This window comes from Natator depressus, chromosome 1 (genome assembly GCF_965152275.1).
Source record: "Natator depressus isolate rNatDep1 chromosome 1, rNatDep2.hap1, whole genome shotgun sequence".
NCBI lineage: Eukaryota > Metazoa > Chordata > Testudines > Cheloniidae > Natator > Natator depressus.
The window spans coordinates 267781662-267802067 of NC_134234.1; the positions used below are offsets into that span (position 1 = coordinate 267781662).

At 42.8% G+C, this 20406-nt stretch overlaps 1 long non-coding RNA gene across 2 annotated transcripts in view; it reads left to right on the top strand.

The window, feature by feature from the left end:
- The first annotated feature begins 7547 nt into the window (after positions 1–7547).
- LOC141986521 (uncharacterized) overlaps positions 7548–20406 on the top strand; it is a 47610-nt gene continuing 34751 nt past the window's right edge. For both annotated transcript variants that reach the window (XR_012639307.1, XR_012639306.1), the window contains exon 1: positions 7548–7681. This is a non-coding gene — a long non-coding RNA (uncharacterized LOC141986521). The remainder of the gene's footprint in view (positions 7682–20406) is intronic.

Sequence of the window (20406 nt, forward strand, 5' to 3'; positions counted from 1 at the left end):
AATAAGGGTGGAACGGACTGGGGTGCAGAAAGCCAAGGCAGGGGCCCAAAGTGCGCCCCTCTGGACTCCCTGGGTATCGTGAAGGTCTCTATACTCGCCTTGTGTAGGTAGTATTTGGGATGCAGCTAGGTGAGGCTTGGATCCATCATTCTATAGCTCCAGTGAAATTAATGTCTTGTACAGGTGGTGGGGAGGGACTGTAGCTGTTGTTCTAGCTTTGTAGTTTTCAACAATTGTTTGTGGTAAATGTGCTTTGTGGTGGAGGAAGTTGAAAAACAACCAAAATTTTAACAATAAACAATAGCCAACTTTTAACAGGCAGGATGTCATCAAAGTGTTGGTTTGGTTTTTCAAACTAACTTGCAAGAAATTTTTGATATTTTTACTGTTTTTCAAACAGCTTTAGGAAACATCTGTCAACTTTTAGAGTGCTTTGTCCTTGGAAGAACGTCAGAGCCTGGAAGAAGCCTACGAGGTTCTAAATTAACTATTGTAAGAATTTATTTTAACACTGGGAGTTGAATATATGGGCTTAGATCCTGTGAAGGGCTGAGTATCTCCTGCCATGTTGTCATTTGAAAGCAGGACCATTTTTGAGTGAAAATCAGCACCCTCTACTCAAGATAGGTCCTACTTTCAAATAGACAGGTTGTCTGTGAAATTAGGGCCATTTTCATGAATGTAAGGGAAGCAGGAAAACCTCTAAAATGAATTATAAAGAAATTTTCTTCTGCAAAATATAAGCTACTGCTAAGATGGGTTTCATGGCCATTCATTCTCTGGCAATATAGCAAAAAAGTACGTATCACTTGTAAAATATGATTTTACATATCTTCATTTTCCATAGCCATCAAACAGTACATTAATTTGTTTACTCCTATAAATATTTATATATGCTTAGGCTCACACATGGCTTTTGGCTTTTGTCATGTTTGACCTTTTCTAGTTTAATACATCTGTTTGCCAAATTATCTCTCTCTGTCAACAAAGGTTATACGCTAAATGGAAAGACATTAGGGTTAACTGTACTTAGATAAATGGTTTAAGAGGAAATGCTTAGCATTTAAATTACATTCTTTATACATAACTACAGAAGTATTCTACTGGAACTGTACAGTCTTGTTAAACAAAGGCTGATTACAAGGATCTAAACTGGGATGAAGGGACCATTAAATTATTTTCCCAAAAACTACACTTTTTAGGACTTTATTTTAAAGAGAATTCTCATTGTGCCAGAACAAATTAGAGGATTGGGCCAAAAGCAATCTGATGAGGTTCAACAAGGACAAGTGCAGAGTCCTGCACTTAGGACGGAAGAATCCCATGCACCGCTACAGACTAGGGACCGAATAGCTCAGCAGCAGTTCTGCAGAAAAGGACCTAGGGGTTACAGTGGACGAGAAGCTGGATATGAGTCAACAGTGTGCCCTTGTTGCCAAGAAGGACAATGGCATTTTGGGATGTATATGTAGGGGCATCACCAGCAGATCGAGGGATGTGATCGTTCCCCTCTATTCGACATTGGTGAGGCCTCATCTGGAGTACTGTGTCCAGTTTTGGGCCCCACACTACAAGAAGGATGTGGAAAAATTGGAAAGAGTCCAGCGGAGGGCAACAAAAATGATTAGGGGACTGGAACACATGACTTATGAGGAAAGGCTGAGGGAACTGGGATTGTTTAGTCTGCGGAAGAGAAGAATGAGGGGGGATTTGGTAGCTGCTTTCAACTACCTGAAAGGGGGTTCCAAAGAGGATGGCTCTAGACTGTTCTCAGTGGTAGCTGATGACAGAAAAAGGAGTAATGGTCTCAAGTTGCAGTGAGAGAGGTTTAGGTTGGATATTAGGAAAAACTTTTTCACTAGGAGGGTGGTGAAGCACTGGAATGGGTTACCTAGGGAAGTGGTGGAATCTCTTTCCTTTGAGGTTTTTAAGGTCAGGTTTGACAAAGCGCTGTCTGGGATGATTTAGTTGGGGATTGGTCCTGCTTTGAGCAGGGGGTTGGACTAGATGACCTGCTGAGGTCCCTTCCAACCCTGATATTCTATGATGCTATGAACAGAAATAAGTAATACAAAAAAAGTTGCAAAAGAGCTAGAGTGTAAGAAAAATAAGTGATTAAAGTAATTGGAAGCCAGTAATGTAAAGGGGAGTAATAGTGTGTCTGGAGCAGCACCCCCTTGGGGGACCTTCCAAATACCCCTTTGTGGCCAAAGGCCTTCCCAGGGTGGGGGAATATGTCTTTCTGTCTTTGGTGCTCACTGAGGTGGGTAGGAGCCAGCCAGCTAATTGTCCCGTCAGTTTTACCCCTTTTCTGGATTCAGCTTCAAATGTTCCACAAAGAAAACCCAGCTGTAATTCAACACTTGTCTGTCCCTAGTCTTCTGGGAGTGGGATTGAGGGGGGCATCCTTGCCCTGTTGTTCAGGCTAGGTTCTCAGTCTCTGATTTGAGAGTGGCTAGCTCCTTGGAGTGTCTCAGTTCTTCCCCAGTGCCTGCTTCAGCTGGCACGCCTGTCTCTACAAGTGAAGCTCCCTCAGACAGAGCTTCTTCCTGGCCGGTCAGCTCTGAGCCAGCCTTTCTCCCTTATTTTTCCTTCCGGGCTTGGCATTGGCTGCAGGTATAGCAGGGAGGGGCTAGCTAGGCCCAAAGGCTCTTCTTAACCCCTTCTTTGCTGGTGTGGGGCCTCTCTGAACCACCACAAGGAGAAAATTAATGACTAAGCTAAGCAATGGAAGGGGGATCATATGGGACAGTTCACTTAACATGAACCTCCCAACACGTCGTCACTTTAATACCCTATAAAGGGCAAAGAAATCCTTTTCAGGGAACACCTGGGAAAGGAAATGACCACAGTCCACCCAGTAATTTGGTGGCAGTGCTGCGTGGTGCCATCGGCAAGACAAAGGCACAGGTGCAATGCCAGGTTTTTCTCTCCTCACGCTGAATTGCAGACGTCACTCATTGTTTGGTGTGTTTTATGTGTCCTCCTCTGAGCCCTAGCCATGCGAGTCTGTTACAGGCCCAGCTTGAGAGCTTGACTCTTTAGCTCAAGTGTGCTGTTAACTCCTGAGGGCTTGTGTTCCAGTACTCAGTGTGGCTGCCAAGATATCAGCAGTTAGAGGCCTACTGAGGAGATTAATACTTGATTTCCAGGAAAAGGTGACAACTGCTCTGTGTTTATATGTCAGGGGCTAGCTTCTGGATTATGATACAACATTGATGCCAGCATAATCTGCTGTCTTTGGGAGAGGAAGCACTGCAGCTCTCCAGATTTCAGAAGTGACTGTTCATCCAGTCCCCCAATAGTTTGGTATATGATCTGGAGCAGGACACAGAACTGTTCATCTTCACAACATTGGGTCAAATCCACACCAGGTAAGGAGTGACCAAAAATAATTGTTGTACAGTGCTTAGCATAATGGGATCTCAAACCCTGATTGTTTACCCTATTGTTATCCAATACAAAAATAGGTTGTTACTCCCGGATGGCTGGACCACAGCCCAACCAGCTCACAGCTACCTTTAGACACAGGCCCTCCCTCTCAGTCATAGCTGCAAGTGCTGTGCAGCTGCATGTCTTAACTTACTGCTGCTTAGGACCAACTATAATTGTCCATAAACGTAAATTTATGGCACTTATGCAAATTATTTGCAAATAAGAAAATTAGTTCATCACACAGTCTGCATAAAATAGCTGCTCAAAACTCAGTAGCTACAGTTTTAAAGAAACTACATATATCCTCATATCTACTCTGTGTGTGTAAAAACACATATTTACACCTCTAAGTGGTGCAAAAATCTTGTAATACCCTACTTAATATCTGCTAGTTGCTTTGGGGTCCTGATTCTCCTCTCACTCACTCTTCTGTACATCAAAGTTTTGTATGTAATTTCCAAGGGTTTTATAAAACAAACAAACTGAAAAAACAAGAAATGCCATCACGTGGAACTATATTGTTCCCTACACGGTCATAACCAAGATCCACAACTCAGACCTCTGTCACTGGAGTTAATGGAGTAACTGACTGAAACAGAAGGCTGTTATCCTCTATATGCACCAGCCACTAGTGGGGGATGACGCACACACTTTGCCAGTGGGTTTCACAATTATTTGCTAGGCACCAAAGGAATTTTGAGGTTGAGGCTCAAAAATCCTGGGTTCTCTTCAAGGTTCTGGAAGGAAGTCTAAAATCTAGTAGCTATAGACCTTTCCTTCTCCATACACCCTGCCTGCCCCTGCTCTAGCATTTAGTCCTGTAGCCTGTATCTGTCTCCTGTGCCTATCACTCACATAGCTTATCCCTGCTCCTCAGCCCTCTGCTTTCTAGTCAGCCAGCTTTAGCCTTCTCCTGGGCATTCTCAGCATGAGCACTGAGAACACAGGATAGATAGTCTCCGTCCTCAGTACCAGTGCCTGGCGCCACAGTGGATGCTAACTGTCGAAGAAGCCATCACAGGCAAAGTCCCGATTAGCTGTTTAGCCCAGTTTGGATAGACTCTTCACAGGGAGGGGAAAAGGCATGTCCCTGATACTGTGGCAACATCCCTGCTTGAAAGGATGGAGGGATGACAGCTTCTTAATGAAACGTCGGTAAGAATTTAACAAGGGCAAAATGTTTTTCCTAACTTCAGCAAAAACTGTTTAGACATTTCTCAGAAAGAGATGTTTCAGAAAATGTCAATCTGAGGTAGACAAGTCAGCTTGGGACATTTCAGTCCAGATGGTTGAAGTTTAGTGAAGTTTTAAGCGGCTGAAAACTGTCTTATAATGGAGAGTGTTTGGAAATCTTAACTATAGACATTGCTACCAGCTCTGGATAAATAATGTGATGCTGCCTTCAGGATGTCTTTATAAACTGTGGCAATATTTAGTCAAAAAGACAGTATGCAAATTCTACACAGAAATATGTCTGAACAAATACAGCAAAAATAAAGTGTGAAGTGTTTTCCATGTACTGGTCTGTTTTCTTACAGAACTATTACCTTTCCATAATTGCATATTCATGATGATGCTTTTGCTCTGAACAGAGCAGAAAGGAGTATGCAAACCAGGTCATTGATTCCAGAAAGAGCATTTCTCTCACTTGTAGATATCAATTTTTCAGTGTGCTATCCAAGGGTGATGCGTCCTAGCTGTGTGTGGAGACAGGGCATAGGAGTGGGGTTCAGGAGGTCTGGGTTCCAACCCTAACTCTGACACTGAGTCATTGAGTGACCTTGAGTAAGTCATTAAGGTAAAGTGACCTTTAAGGGGATAGTGTTAACTTAAATATAATCCCTTCTGTCTGTAAATGTTTTAGCTGCCTTTGTTACAGGTAAGACTTACGATGATTGTAGCTGGAAAAAAAAATTGCAGAGGGAAATTTTTTTTCCCCCCCTGTAGTTTGTTTTTTTGCTTTGTGCATTTGACAGCACTGTGCTGATAGGAAAAGTGATTATCTGCCTTGTGAGGTTGGTCAATTTCCCCTTTCTTTGTGTGGGTCTTTCACACAGCCACAGGGAGGGGAGAAACATTCTTTAAAATGTGAGTGTAAAAGTGCACGTGCGCGCACACACACAAAGTAACAGGGGAACTTAGGGGCAGGTTTAGCGCCTGAAATTGCTTAATTTTTTTTTATTTAACCAAATTTTGAATTGATGACGTCCCTTTAATTCTGATTTTTTTGATTGCCCAATTTGAGATACTTTAGGCATCAAAAATTGAAGCACTCAAAATTAAAGCCACTTTTGAAAATGTGTAACTTAGTGTTTTCAGAATGTAGCACTTCTAGTGTAGACTGGCCCTTAATTTGCATTGCTCCTAACTTGAGCCCCATCCACACACATGACCCCTTAACCTAAGCGGCAGTGCTCTTAGCAGGAGTTGGGTGACCCGGGGTGCGGGGGGAGTGTGTTTGTGTTGATGAGTTGTGCTATTTCCCCTCACACATCTGTTAACATGACCACTCTGTGCAGCTGGAGTGTTGTTTCACTGTATAGCCACTCTCACTGAGTTAGGTTAACTCAAGTGTAGAGAACTTGTGCTAACTCTGCAGTGAAGTGTGCCCACAGCAGTGATTAAAGCCAAGTCTGAAGAAGAGGAAAAGTCACCATAACAAGGTTTACTGCCAGACTCTTCCTTTCCTCTAGTAATGGATTTTGAAATTCCACGTTATGTCCTACTTTTCTGATAGTCTGGAGGTATGATACATGGCTTCACTATCATCCAGCTCTTCAAAGGCGTATCTGTCCCATTATCAGGGGAAAAACCCTAACCCAAACCATATGACAACATACTGACTTTTGCTAGTGGGATTTAAGGGCATGGTGCCCTTTGCAAAGGGCAAGTTCTTACTGTTTCTCTGAATGCAAAACTGTCAGGGACTGCAGGAAGTCATGCAACAGTGACAAATTTCAAATGATGTTATTTAAACAACGAATAACATTGAGCTGTACCATATGTTCACAGGGCCCAGTCCTGCTCCAGTAGTACTTCAGAGGAGACACACTAGGCCTACAATGCTGTAAATATCAAAAGCAGACTTTGTCATGTAGCATGCTAAATAGCAGGGCTTCAAAAGCTCACTTGTGGAACCCACAGAAGGTTTCGGTTCCTCCAAGCTGTATTCTTTCCCTCCTCCCTAGATGTACTACGTTAAAAAAATATTCTGGCATGACACTAGAAAAATATCCCCAAACCCTGCAATACCATTATTGACAGTACTGTGCTTGGGGCTCATAGCGTAAAGTATTACTGTGTATTTTATAAGAGCAAGGAATTTTACATTAGCTCCAGTGAAATTGGCTGTGTATCAGAACCAACACAGATGTTTACGCTAGAGCGAATCCTGCAAGACAAGAAGCATGTAGCTGCAACAGAGTACAGCTTATGGCCTGCAATAGTTCCAGTGACCCAGTGTGTATTCCTGCAGTTCATAAACTCCCTGGCTTACAACCCTGCCACTCCTCCAGTTTACCAACAACTTTCCCTATTCATTCAAGCTCAGCTGCTCAGTTCACCATATACATCCATTCCATACAATGTTTCTGCTGCATTATGTGCTTTCTGGGGTCCCTCTGCTGCCCAAGATTTCACACAAACCAGTTAACAGACACAATAGCTAATCTCCCTGCAAAGCACCAAGAATGCAGCAGTGTTCTGTGGAAAGCCCCTTACTTTCCCAATCCGTGAAAGTCAGTCATCACATGCACAGGCTTGTTGTACTACAAGATGAGTCATCACTGGGAGTTTTCTATCATACACATCAGAGCAGTGGAAATAAGGGGATTTTCCTCTCCTCCAACACACTGTGTAGTAAAGTAATGGAAATATGTTACTCTTACAGGAACTTATTTGCTTAAATGAACCTGGAACCTGACTTAAGGGGGAGCCCTTGTTGATCTCAAGGAATCAGTTAATATGTAGTGTCTAAGGAGGAGGAAAGAGTGACTTCCTTGTCAAACGTTAACCACTCAGGTTGTGATCCTAGTTAAGCAGAACTGAATCTTATCTTATAAATACTGCAATGTCTAGAATTGCAGTAACTGAACTCTGAAAGAAGGTTCATAATCATTTGCAACAATAAACATTGGTAAACGGTTACCAGAAAGCAAAGAACCAAGGGGAAGGAATATATTTCTTCTCCAGTTGCACAAAAGCTTCAACATATGAGGTGCCAGACAAAAACTGCAATACGTTGGAGGTAAGGAACATAGAATGTGTCAACACTTTAGGGTAAACTAGAGAAGAAACATTTTTTCATCAGAAATTGCATATTTGTCTGACTTGAAATGTTTTACAGAGCTGGCACAATTTTTAAGAATTTCCTATGGAAACCAGGCAGGATTCCGTCAGTATTCTGCCCGCCAGACAGATTTCCATTGGAAACTTGCTTGGTTTCCTGCCAGCTTGTCTGCCTCGTTCTTTGGCAGCCCACCTGGCAGGTTGCTGGGGAGCCTGGGTCACATCTCAATTCTGTCTTGTGGAGCATTTTGAAATTTTTTTTGCGAGGGTTCCCAAACTGGAATGAAACCAAATTTTCAAATATCAAAATCTTCTGTGAAACAGAATTACTTTTCTCTGCACAGCTGTAGTAAACTGCACTGCAGGGATATTATAATTATCCCCAAACCAATCATCATAAACCGAGAAAATTTAGAATTAATTTCAGATTGGAAAGAAATCCAACTAGGTGAAACTATGGAAATGCACTCTAGGGCACCTGAGCAACCTTAACTCTGCCCTGTGGTGACACCATTCAGCTGGCTGAAAATTGGAATTTCCTTTCCATGGGAAAATCTGAGATTTGGTTTCATCTCAATTTGGGATGAAAAGGTAATCATTATTTCAAAATATTGTGTTTCAATCATATGAAAATATTTCATTATAATAAACATTGAACTGTTTCTACTATCATATAGCCTAGTGGGTAGAGTACTGGGCTGAAACTCTGGGTTCTGTTCCTGGCTCTGCCACTGGCCTGCTGACCTTGGGTAAGTCACTTTACCTCGCTGCGCCTCCATTTCCCCATATGTAAAATGGGGATAACATCCTGACTTCCTTTTGTAAATCACTGCTCTCTAAGGAGAAAAAGTGCTATATAAGAGCTAGCTATTATTTTATTAATAATTATGAGTGACACTTTAGTGTGTGTGGCCCTAGATTAGTCTAAATTGATTCTAAAAGACACTCATAAAATTTACAAAAATCCCTCATGTTATAACAGAGCAGAGTGGTTTGGGTGTCTTCAATTATCTCCATGCCTTACCATGTGTGGATTTCTTTTAAGTTACGCCTTCGTTCTGAATTTCCTAGGTTTATAATACTTGTTTGGGAGACAATTACAACATCTGTGATGTAGTTTACCCTAAAATTACTGTTATGGACTCTCAACCTTAACTCTGTTTTTGTCTGGAAATATATATTTAGCAAAAGAGAAACAGAGAAATGCGTGTAAAAATACACACATCCTCAATCTTCAAATATGCATAAAAAGGCACATCCCAGGGGTTATATTTGAAATTCTGGTTGGTGTGTCGAACAGCTATCATTTTAATGACCATCCTGAATGTAGTACTTGACAACCCCAGGCATCTACAACCTCTGTTTATCCATATCTTCCTCCTCCTCAGAATCATTCAATCCTTTTATCTTCAAACCTGTACAAACCCCAGTTTGCACAAGCCTGTGCTATATATGGTAAATATTGTATCTGGAACTTATGGCAAAATCAGGGTAAACCATTTGATGCAAGTGTTACCCATTAATATCTCTAGAACAACTTCCCCTCTGACAATAGTCTACAAATAACTGAAGGGTGTTAAACTCCAAGGGTGGACAGTAATACGTTAGGATGTCGTATGCAGGACTGTCTGAGAGGAAGGAGGCAAATTTATAGGGACAATTTTGGCTGAAACCCTTCCCAATGCTGTGATGCATGAGGTTGTGTACAAGTCTTCCTGAGAAAGTGTGGTGAAGCAGAGAAACTGTCCACCAGCACAGAAGAGGTTAAAGAGAGCCTTTGGGCCAGCTAGCCCTGTCCTGTTGTACCTGCAGCCAATGCCAGGCCTGGAGGGGAGAGAAAAGGAGGGAGCCTGCCTCAGTTTGGGGCTGACTGGTAAAGAGGCAAGAGATAGCTGATCACTAGCCTGCCAGTCGAGGCAGCCACCAGGAAGTAAGCCCCATCTTCCTGGCCAAAAGAGACAGTATGTAAGGGAGAAAGAGAAATTGCTCATACAATAGAGGGCTCTGCTTCTCGTCAAAAATACTTTCTAGTGTAGCACGCTTTTTCTATAATAGCTGACAGGAGCACCCGGCCTAAGAGGAACCCAGGTGACTGAAGCTTGAGACCTTTTCGGGGTTTTGACCCTGCCAAATTTATGGTTGCCACATGTGGAGGAACCTGGGACTGCAGCAGGATGCCACCTAGGGTCCATCAGGGAGCACTACTAGAGACAAGTCACCACAGGAACTTGGACTTTTGGGGCCATGCCCCAAACTGAAAGGGCAATAGTTGGAAGTAGCCCAGGGCAGTGGACACAGACTCCCTGCTGGGAGCTCCCCTACTCAGGGATTGACTTACACAGAGCCTTGGGCTGGGACCTGGTGGAGGGGAGGGCCTGGGTTCCCCTATGGCCCCTGCCTTAAAGACTGAGGAACCTTGACCACAGAAGCAGGAGGCAGGAACACTCCAACAACTAGTGATGTGGGGCTTTGATAACTTGACAAAACACTAGCTAATGCGCTGTGGGGAATAATCTTGCATTAGCAAGGATGTAGAGGAAAAGCACTTCTTGACTTTCCACCTCTTTCCTGCTGTGTGAAAACGGGGGGGGGGGGGGGGGGGAATTAAAAAAGAGAGGTGAAGCAGGCAATATGAGAACATGTTCTTTCCTGATACTGCCATTAATTCCTAGTTCAGTCTGAGACAGCAAGTCTGCAAGAACAACCTTTCTAGTTCTATGTGACCCAGGGACCCCTTGGTGCCAACTGGCAGACATCTCCTGGTTCAGACATCTGCATAATAGTTCACTAAAGGGTGGCATGTGCGGTCTGTACTAAGAGCCATAGCCCATTGGTCATTATAATCACTGTGAAACGTATGTAGGGATAATATTTAAGGAGTTATGTATCTACATCTCTTGGTGACATACCTTTATCTTGGAGAGGTTCCTTTCAGGCAGGAGGTAACTGACACTTATCTCCCTGGCTGGCCATCTGTGTCTGGTGTATTACATGCCTAGATGCATACTGAGTTAGGTGCCAATTGAGAGACTGTGAAATCTACAAGAGAGGAAACCTACAGGAAGAAACAAACAGCAGGGGGATTTTCTGTTTAGGAATAAAGGCACAGAATTGGTCTGGTATATCTTGGAGTGCAAAGGGACACACTGAATCCTTCATCCAGGAGGCAAACTGACTGCATGTCTGCATCATGAAAGGAGGGTCAAAGTTAGCCTGTCTGTAAAGCACTACACAGATTCTGGGTTATCAGTCCTTTATTGGACATGAGAATATCCTGTTAATTAAGTCTAGGTTGTAGAAAGCATGTTATGATTTTATCTTATATGTAACCATTTGCTATTACCAGCAGGAGAGTGGGGTGGGGGGAGAGAAAACCTTTTGTAGTGGTAAACACCCATTTTTCATGCTTTGTGTGTATAAAAAGATCTTCTATACTTTCCACAGTATGCATCCGATGAAGTGAGCTGTAGCTCACGAAAGCTTATGCTCAAATAAATTGGTTAGTCTCTAAGGTGCCACAAGTCCTCCTTTTCTTTTTGCGAATACAGACTAACACGGCTGTTACTCTGAAACCTGTCATTTGTTTCCAGTACTACTACTAGTTGCTACTTGAATCACTATGCTCTGTTAAATTAAATTTATTCTTGATTTCACTATAAACATATCTAAGTGCTGTGTGTCAAGCTGAGCAGTGGTCTGAGGTAAAACTGGTAAACTGGGGTGTACTGCTTCTTTGGAAGTGGCAGATCAGTAAATACTGTGAGTATTCAGTGGGCCAGGGGCTGGACACTCAAGGGAGATGCTTGGAGGGCTTGTGGGCTGGGGTGTGCCAATTGCTAATCTGTAGAGTGACAGCAGGGCCGGCAAGGCCTAGAGGAGAGTGCTTGTGTTGCCTGTGACTGGTGGAGTTGGGGAACTGAACCATGGCAGGCATAGACAAGAGTTCCTTATGCTAAGGGCAGGTAGTAGTGAGGAAGCATCATATGATGATATTGATGAAAAGCAGAAGTGTGTTCTCTTTCTTTCTCTCTTTTAAAGAAATCTCCAAGTTTCATATTAGATTCAAGGGTTGTGTAAAGATCCTGTCTGTTTTCTTACTTTAGGCAAAACACTTTGGATATCCCTAATTGTTACTTGAATTTCTCAGTAGTTATTGGGTAAATGACACTGCATTGTGCTCCATTAAAGCAAATTAAATCAGTGGAAATATGTACTCTGGAAAGTTGGCAAACAGATCTCCTGAGTTTTATTAATAATCTTTTGACAGATTTCTAATGTGTTATTTGTTGAGCAGTTCTTTATTGTAACAATCCACTGTCAGGCTGAGGCCTGCATGTCAGGCATAATTCTGGGGATCAAGGACTACATGTTGTTGCAAGAGAAATTACTCTTGAATGAATTTTTGTCACTGAGGATGGCTCAATCTCATCACTTCATATTATTTTCCTATTTTTTTTACTTCCTTTTCTATGGTAACCTGATTCTCAGTTTCATCAGAATGAGTAAAGTGAAGAGTAGGGCACTCAGCTGAGAATCCTGGAAACTCAGATTACAAAATTTACAAAATACATCAAGCCTGAATCTACTTACTGAAATAGCAGTATGGCTGTAACCCCCGTCAGTGTGATCAGACACATGGGAGTGAGAACTGGATGAAACTTTTTGTTGTTGTTGCAAAAGTTTTTGTCGTGAAACTCAATTATTTGGTAATTTGACAATCAACTTTCCCTCCCACTGAGTAAGCATAAAAATAGAACTGCTAACCTGTATCTAACTTTTCCAATTAACCACCTCACTTTGGTGTTATTTTTTTGTGATCTTACTTGGCAATTTTGAAGCATGTGTTGCAAAACTTAGATGCATATTTGCTTGCCTGCTAATGGAAAACCCCTGAGAAATGGCAATGGGCAAAATGGTTGTTTTCCCCCAGTTTTTCTCCTGGAATGGACACAAACGGAAGAAGGACTGTCATTTAAAACAAAGCTAATGAGGCTTTGTCAGGGAACGAAACTGACTGATAACAAGTGTTGTTAAAAAAATCCCTGTTCTCTTCTGGATCAAGAACACACATGCTGAAAAAAAGTAATCTCTGTTTGCTGCTATACTGACTTGTCTTTTGCCTGCCTTTCTCCACTGGCCAGGCACACACACACACTAGTATATTTTGTGAATTTCTGTATTTACAGTATGATACTCCAACATCATATCTTCTTGTTACTGGGTATTGGTTTTCTGGCGTACACTAGTTTAAATCCTAGGGCTACAATTTTCTTTTAAATTTAATTTAGTATTTTATTTTTTCACTTGATGCTGGAGCTGATGGGATGTTGGGTGACTGGATGATAGGGAAAACCCCAGATTGATACAACTTCAAGACCAATGTGCAATCAGTCCCCATTGATAGCTTCTATGCTGGGATTTCTTTGCTAGAAGAGGCAAATTTTACTTCCCAAGAAAAGAATATGTGCAAGCTAATTGTGTGTGACTGAGATCCTTGAAATGGGTTTGCAGACAAAGAATAATCATTTAAAGAAAATAACCAAAAAGGCAGAGGTCCTGATTTTCCTCTTACTAGGGTGACCAGATGTCCCGATTTTTGGAGCTTTTTCTTACATAGACACCTATTACCCCACACCCCCTCCCAATTTTTATACTTGCCATCTGGTCAACCTACCTCTTACTTACATCAGGGTAACTCCCTGGACTCCTGATTTTCACTAGGATTGGTGAGAGGAGAATCAACTTCAGAATGGTCGGAGAATGTATTCAAAGACTAGCTGTTGTAGTTTTCGCTTGGTCCTCTGGGCATTTTGTTTCAGTTTTTTTGATACTGAGACGTAACAATAGCATAGTACACAAAAGAATCTATTATTATTTATTATTTTATTATTCAGAGATGTATTATTGTTAGTCTCTGTCACTTGTTCCTTAGCAACTAATAGCCTTAAAAGTTAAGTATAGCCCTCTGCTAGCTAATACAGAAAGAAGCCAATATTTTTGACTGGAAGCAGAACATTCTATTGTATGAACAATTGCCCTTTCCCCCCTTACATATTGTCTCTTTCTTTATGTAATAGAAAACAACTGACTGATTCCTTCAACCCAGTGTATTGGCCAAAGTGCTACTACCTTTCCAGTAAATTCTATGATCTTCATAGAAAGAAGCTAAACACGAGTCATTTCACACTCCCCAGGCTCTTTATCCAGATAGCATGAAAGTTCAGTCATGCAAGCAAACCTTTATCTTTCCATTAAGTTCAGTGGTGTATCTCTTTGTGAGGATATATTTGGTGCAATACTTGATTGTACACTGCTAAGCAGCGCAGTGACGTGCTTCTAAAGTGTGGCTCATCCACATGCAGTCTATCTAGCAGATGCTATGCCGATGAACTGGGATAAGTATGGTTTATCATCAGGTCAGGTTTGGAAGTCTACAGTTCCATGATAAATGAGATACATTTACTTCACTAATGCCAATTACTTCAACTCGATTTCAATCATGTTGTTTGTTAATTCTTTTACTTCCTTATTCCTCAAGTACCCATTCTTGCTCCAGCCTTTATGAGCTGAACATTTAATCCAGTTATAAACACAGAGAGCAAACAACTTTCTTTGGATCTTCTTGTATTCCCAAAACAAGGGTTAGGGTTAGGGTTATTCTTACATCTTATTCATTGTTGGCAAGTTTCTCAATGTTATAAAGACTGAGGCAAAGCTAGTGGTTAGAGTTAATAAAATAGAATTCTCCTAATCCTTAACTTGTGATCTGACAAGTGGGCCCTAGGAAAAACTGGGTTTTCAAGCTATAACCAACAGAATAATTCACAAATAGCTGCAAGGTGTATTTGTACAATCATTCTCTTTCTTTTATGCTCTACACTCTCTGGGATTTCACAGGGTTTTAACCCAAATACTGCCTTTTAATTTGGACAATCTGAATCCATCTGGGTGAGACTTTTACACAAATAGAGCAAGTTAGTTCAAGAAGGCGATGAAGCTCACCTCCTTTATACTTGGACATGGCTGACATCACAGAGCATACTTTATACAGATGCCTTTTTGTCTCCCGTTAGGCTGATCTGCTTTTGGCGATCAGTTCCTTTAGCTAAAAGTATTTGCACTACAGCCCTTTACCCTGCTGGTAGAATTCAGAAATATGGCTAATATAGACAATCAAGGCTAATCCATTTTTCCCCCTCCCTTGTTCTTTTCTTTTAACATCTTCATCTAAACTAATAACACAACTCCAGGATAGGATCCCATTGCGTATAAAGCTCTCAAGATTGAATTATTGATAGCTATAGATTTCATGGGGGCTATATTGCAATACCATCCGTTTATAATAGACACCGAGCAGTAATGGAAAACCCTTAACAAACATAGTTAATGTCCCATAAGACCCATATTTGATTCTCTCTCTCCTCTCTTTTCATTGATTTTAACCTAGAGAATCTTTGCCAGTGACTAACGTTTGCTGGAAGGTTACAGCTCTTGCTAGGGTTCTGTAGAGCAAAGGCTACTGAAGAGAATTAACTAGATTAGAAATAAAATAAAGGAGATGTTACAGAAGTTTAAAAATAAATGTCCAGAAGCTGTTGGAAGATGAGAGATCTTGTGCATAGTTACAGGTCTTACAGCTGACCTCTGCAGTCTTCACTAATTGTTATTGGTCTCTAACCCTAACCTTTTCTTGTGAGGGTACAGGCCAAACTAAATGTCAACTTCCTCTTTTTGTTTCCTAGGGAATTCCCCTCCCATCTGAAGTTTGAACGGAGACTTTGTTAACTGCTCAGAGATATGGATGAGTAATAGAAAGCTTTCAAAGCTGGAATTTTCCCCCTTTCACTTCCCACTCTCCATAAGAATCAGATAATTTTCACCTTTAGAAAATGACTTATCATAATATGTCCCATTCTGGGAAACTGAGGGGTGCTGATAAAACTCAGCAGCACTACACAGCATCAGGGCATATATGTTCACAATATAGTCTTATCACTTTGCCCATCAAAGATCTACAGTTACCTTCTGCAGCAAAACGTGGCAACTGTCTAAAGGTATGTCTACACTGCACATTATGGCCAGGATCTGACTCAGGTTTGAGCTGAAACTCACCTTTTGTCTACACACAAATCAGTTTGACTCAGGCCCTAGAACCCTGCTGGGCGTGGGGGTCAGAGCTGAGTCCCTCTGCAGCTCAAGTCCAAGCCCTGTCATTTTGCAGTGTCAACACCGCTCAAGCCACAGACCCAAGTCAGAATGTCTGTGTAGTTCACTATGTGTGCCTTAGCATGATTGTGAGATCTAAGTCCAGCAATTGTAAACCCAGGTTTACAATGCAGTCTGGAGGCTCAAGCGTGCGCTTTGAAACAGAGTCTACAAGCCCGGGTCCCACAGACCAAGGTTTACAATGCAGTGTAGAGATACCTGTAAGAGCTTACAGCAATACTGTATAATACATTTGGATGGAAAGTGGAGAATACTACCATGTGCAATTGAAGTAGGGGAACTTCTGATATTCAGAATGTAACTACCCAAAATGAACTTGGTGTGCACATTGGGGTTAACGTCACAGCTCTTGCAAAAAGTGCCAGGAGAATTTCTGAACTTCAGTAGCTAAAATCCTAGTTCTACATGTGGTATCAAATTTACTAGTCATCATCTCTGGCCTGTATGCAGATTAATAAAGGCCAGCTGGGACTGATTTGATCAATTAGTCTGACCTCCTGCATAACACAGGTCATAGAACTTCTCCGTTTGAACTCGAGCCTGTGTTTTTGAAAAACGTTAAATCTTGAATTTAAAATTGGCAGTGATGGAGAATTCACCACAACCCCTGGTAAACTATTCCAGTGGTTAATCACCCTCAGTGTTAAAGTCACACTGGAATTAAGCTGTACATCCGCTTCCAGCCATAGGATCGTGTCATATCTGCTAGACTGGAGAGCCCATTATCAAATATTTGTTCCCCATGTAGGTACTTATAGACTGTGGTCAAGTCACCCCTAAACCTTCTCTTTGTTAAGCTATATAGACTGAACTCCTTGAGTCAATCGCTATAAGGCATGTTTTCCAATCCTTTAATCATTCTCGTGACGCGTCTGTGAACCCTCTCCAATTTATCAACATTCTTCTTGAATTGTGGATGCCAGAATGGATGTAGTGTTCCAGCAGTGGTCACACCAGTGCCAAATACAGAGGTAAGATAATCTCTTTACTCCTACTCAATATTTCTCTGTTTATGCATCCACGGATCACATTAGATCTTTTGGCTACAGCACCACCCGGGGAGCTCATATTCAGCTGATTATCCACCATGACCCCCAAAACTTTTTCAGAGTCACTGCTTCCCAGGATAAAATCCCCAATCCTGTATATATAGCCTGCATACTTTGTTCCTAGATGTATTACCTTACATTTGGCCATATTAAAATGCATATTGTTTCCTTGTGTCCAGTTTACTGAGCAATCCAGATCTCTCTGTACCAGTGACCTGTCCTCTTCATCATTTACCACTCCCCCAGTCTTTGTGTCTTCTGCAAACTTTATCAGTGATGATATTATGCTTTCTTCCTTGTCACATAGTGTAGGGCCAAGAACTGATCCCTATGGAAGCCATTAAAAACAAACCCACTAGATGATGATTCCCCATTTACAATTACCATTTGAAACCTATATAGTATCTAACAAGAAGAGATAATTATATTCTCCTGCCAGCTTCCTCTGATTCCCTGCAGGGAGAAAGGGTCACATGTGTTGAGTGGTGCATTGTGTGTTGCATCATTGGTCCTCAAAGTAAATAATTTGATGCTCATTTCAAAGTGAGGGCTTTGACAAATCCCTTTCAGAGCCCAATGTGTGAGGACACTCACTTACAGATACTGAAGAGTTAAAAAGAATAGGATGATTACTTGTAAAGTGAATTCCATCATAGGAAAACACTATACCAAGGTCCTTGTTTCAGCATGCAGGGATGCAAAATATGTAGATTTGGCAGAATTCAATTTTATTTTTTTATAACCTTGAAGAATAATATCACTGTTTATTTGTAAGCCTTCTAAATTTTTTAATCATTTAGAATTTTCACAGTTGCGGGATATTGTGGGGAGGTCAGACAACAATTATTAATGATAGTAGACATTCTGATTCAAAACATTAAATCTTTAAAACTTAAAACATCACATCTCAAAATATACAAAGTAAATATTCTTAAATCAAACTTGAACAAGTTCCCAACCAGCATTGTTCTTACTTTGCCTGCCCGTAAATTTTGATTATTTTTGAGGGAGATATTTTTGTTGGTTGTGTGTGTACAGAGCAGTCAATGCTCACTGACATTTACTGAAAAAAGACTAATCTTCACAAGCTTAAAAATATGCCAAAAAAAGAGGACAGGGAGAAGATGGGATCGTGGACCCACCAGGACCAGCTCTAGGCAAAGCAAGCAGGTGCTTAGGGCGGCACAATTCCAGGGGCGGCATTCCGGCCACCCTCCCACCCCCTTTTTTTTTTTTGGCTTGGCCAGTTGCGCTCTCAGAGCTTGGGGCGGCAAATTGTTTGCTTGGGGTGGCAAAAAACCTAGAGCCGGCCCTGGGTCCTACCCACCCCTGTAATAGGTTGTGGAGTGGGGCCAGCACACAGGGACAAACAACTGCTTCATCCATTAGGAAGAATAAACCAGATTGTAGAACCCTTCTTTCAAAGAGCAGCATGGGGAAAGAGTGCCTGCCTCAGGCACAATCTCTCTGGTCTTCCCTCTGGGATGACGCAGCTCTGTGCTGTGTTCTGCACAAGCCTGTGACCTGACTGCTATGATCCAGCCCTCAGCGTTCAACTTAAGAGGACAAAAGAAAAAGGGAAAAACGAAGAAGAATGCCACTCTGCTCATGCTTGAATATTGTGGGCTGTGTTTTCTCTGCTTGATGCACATGTTTTTTCTATCCCGACAGCAAGTGTAAGTTTGGCACAGGCAGTATGGAGACCAGGTGCATTTGCTCTATGGGAGCCTTGTGCTAGCCAAAAATATTGAAAGAGAGATTTGCTTCTGTCATTGTGGCTGTAATTGAGTCAGTCAATAGTGCTTTTATCTCCATAAAGGAGCTATCATTAAAACAATGAATTAATCCTAACCCAGGCATGGGGTCAAGAAGGCTAATCTTTCAATGTCAGACGTAACATGTTTTTGCCGTTTATATACTGTGACAAAGTTCCTGCTCTACCTTGATGGGTCTTGCGCTTATTGGCGGATTTGCTCGCCTTGGAGCTTCACGGCAAGCCCTCAGCTTGGCCGTTTTTCTGAATTCACAGTCCAGGTTGACTCCTCCTGTGTCCAACCAGGAGTTGGGAGGATTTGGGGGGAACCTGGGCCCGCCCTCTACTCCGGGTTTCAGTCCAGGGCCCTGTGGAATGCAGCTGTCTAGAGTGCCTCCTGGAACAGATGTGCGACAGCTACAACTCCCTGGGCTACTTCCCCATGGCCTCCTCCCAACACCTTCTTTATCCTCACTATAGGACCTTCCTCCTGGCGTCTGATAATGCTTGTACACCTCAGTCCTCCAACTGTCTGCGTTCTCACTCTCAGCTCCTAGTGCCTCTTGCTCCCAGCTCCTCACACGCACACCACAAACTGAAGTGAGCTCCTTTTTAAACCCAGGTGCCCTGATTAGCCTGCCTTAATTGATTCTAGCAGCTTCTTGATTGGCTGCAGGTGTTCTAATCAGCCTGTCTTAATTGCCTCCAGAAGATTCCTGATTGTTCTGGAACCTTCCCTGTTACCTTACCCAGGGAAAAGGGACCTACTTAGCCTGCTCTCCTACTGCTGCCCTCTGGCCTGGGCTTTTCTTGCTTTTTGCCCCTGCTTTTGGCTTCCCCCCCGACCGGGCCAGACGCTCTCCCCCTTTCTTTTCTTTTTGTTGTTTTTTTTTTCTTTCTCTGCTGTTGCTAGAGTGCTGGCCGGCTGCCGGCTGGCTGTTAGCCCCCCCGCACCCGCCCTCAGACGCTGCTGCCGCTCCAGCTGAAACCCCCCCCCGAGAGAGGGGGGGCCTGCTGACCTGCTCCCCGGAGGGGGGGAGTGGAAGGACCCAGCCCACAGACCCAGACACTTGCTGTTTGTCTGCGGACCCGTCTCTGGCTGCGAGAATTTCTTATCATCCGCTCCGGCATCCCTGGAATGCGAAAAAGAAAGCCCGGAACAGACAGAGAAACAGTTGTCTACCGGAGGAACACCGCCAGGGGAATCTACAAATCGCCGTGGAGGGGGCCCAAGACTGAGTAACTTTCGAACTGTGCTCTCGTGTGGGGGGAGGCCTTGACTGCGTCGTGACTGTGTTTGTAGGGACACAGGGGGTGTGGCACGGAGCTGCCCCCCGATCCATCTGTGTCCTGTCCCCCCCCACACTACTATCCTCATCACTGCCCCCTCCATCATCATTGCTGGCTGTTTAACATCTGCCTCTGGACTTAGCTGCTCACCCTGATTCCACCGTGTGGGCCAGAAGCACCAGCCAACCAAACAGGACTCTCTGGACAAGTGTATGGTGGTTCATGTGCCCGCCCCGAACTGCCCATCCCACAGTCTGTGCCTTTTTACCTGACCCCAACTCCAGTTAACCACCTGCCACTGCCCCCGCTGGGGCATCGGCAATGGAGGGCACCGGGGTGACCTCCACTGCTGCTATGCCCACCGCC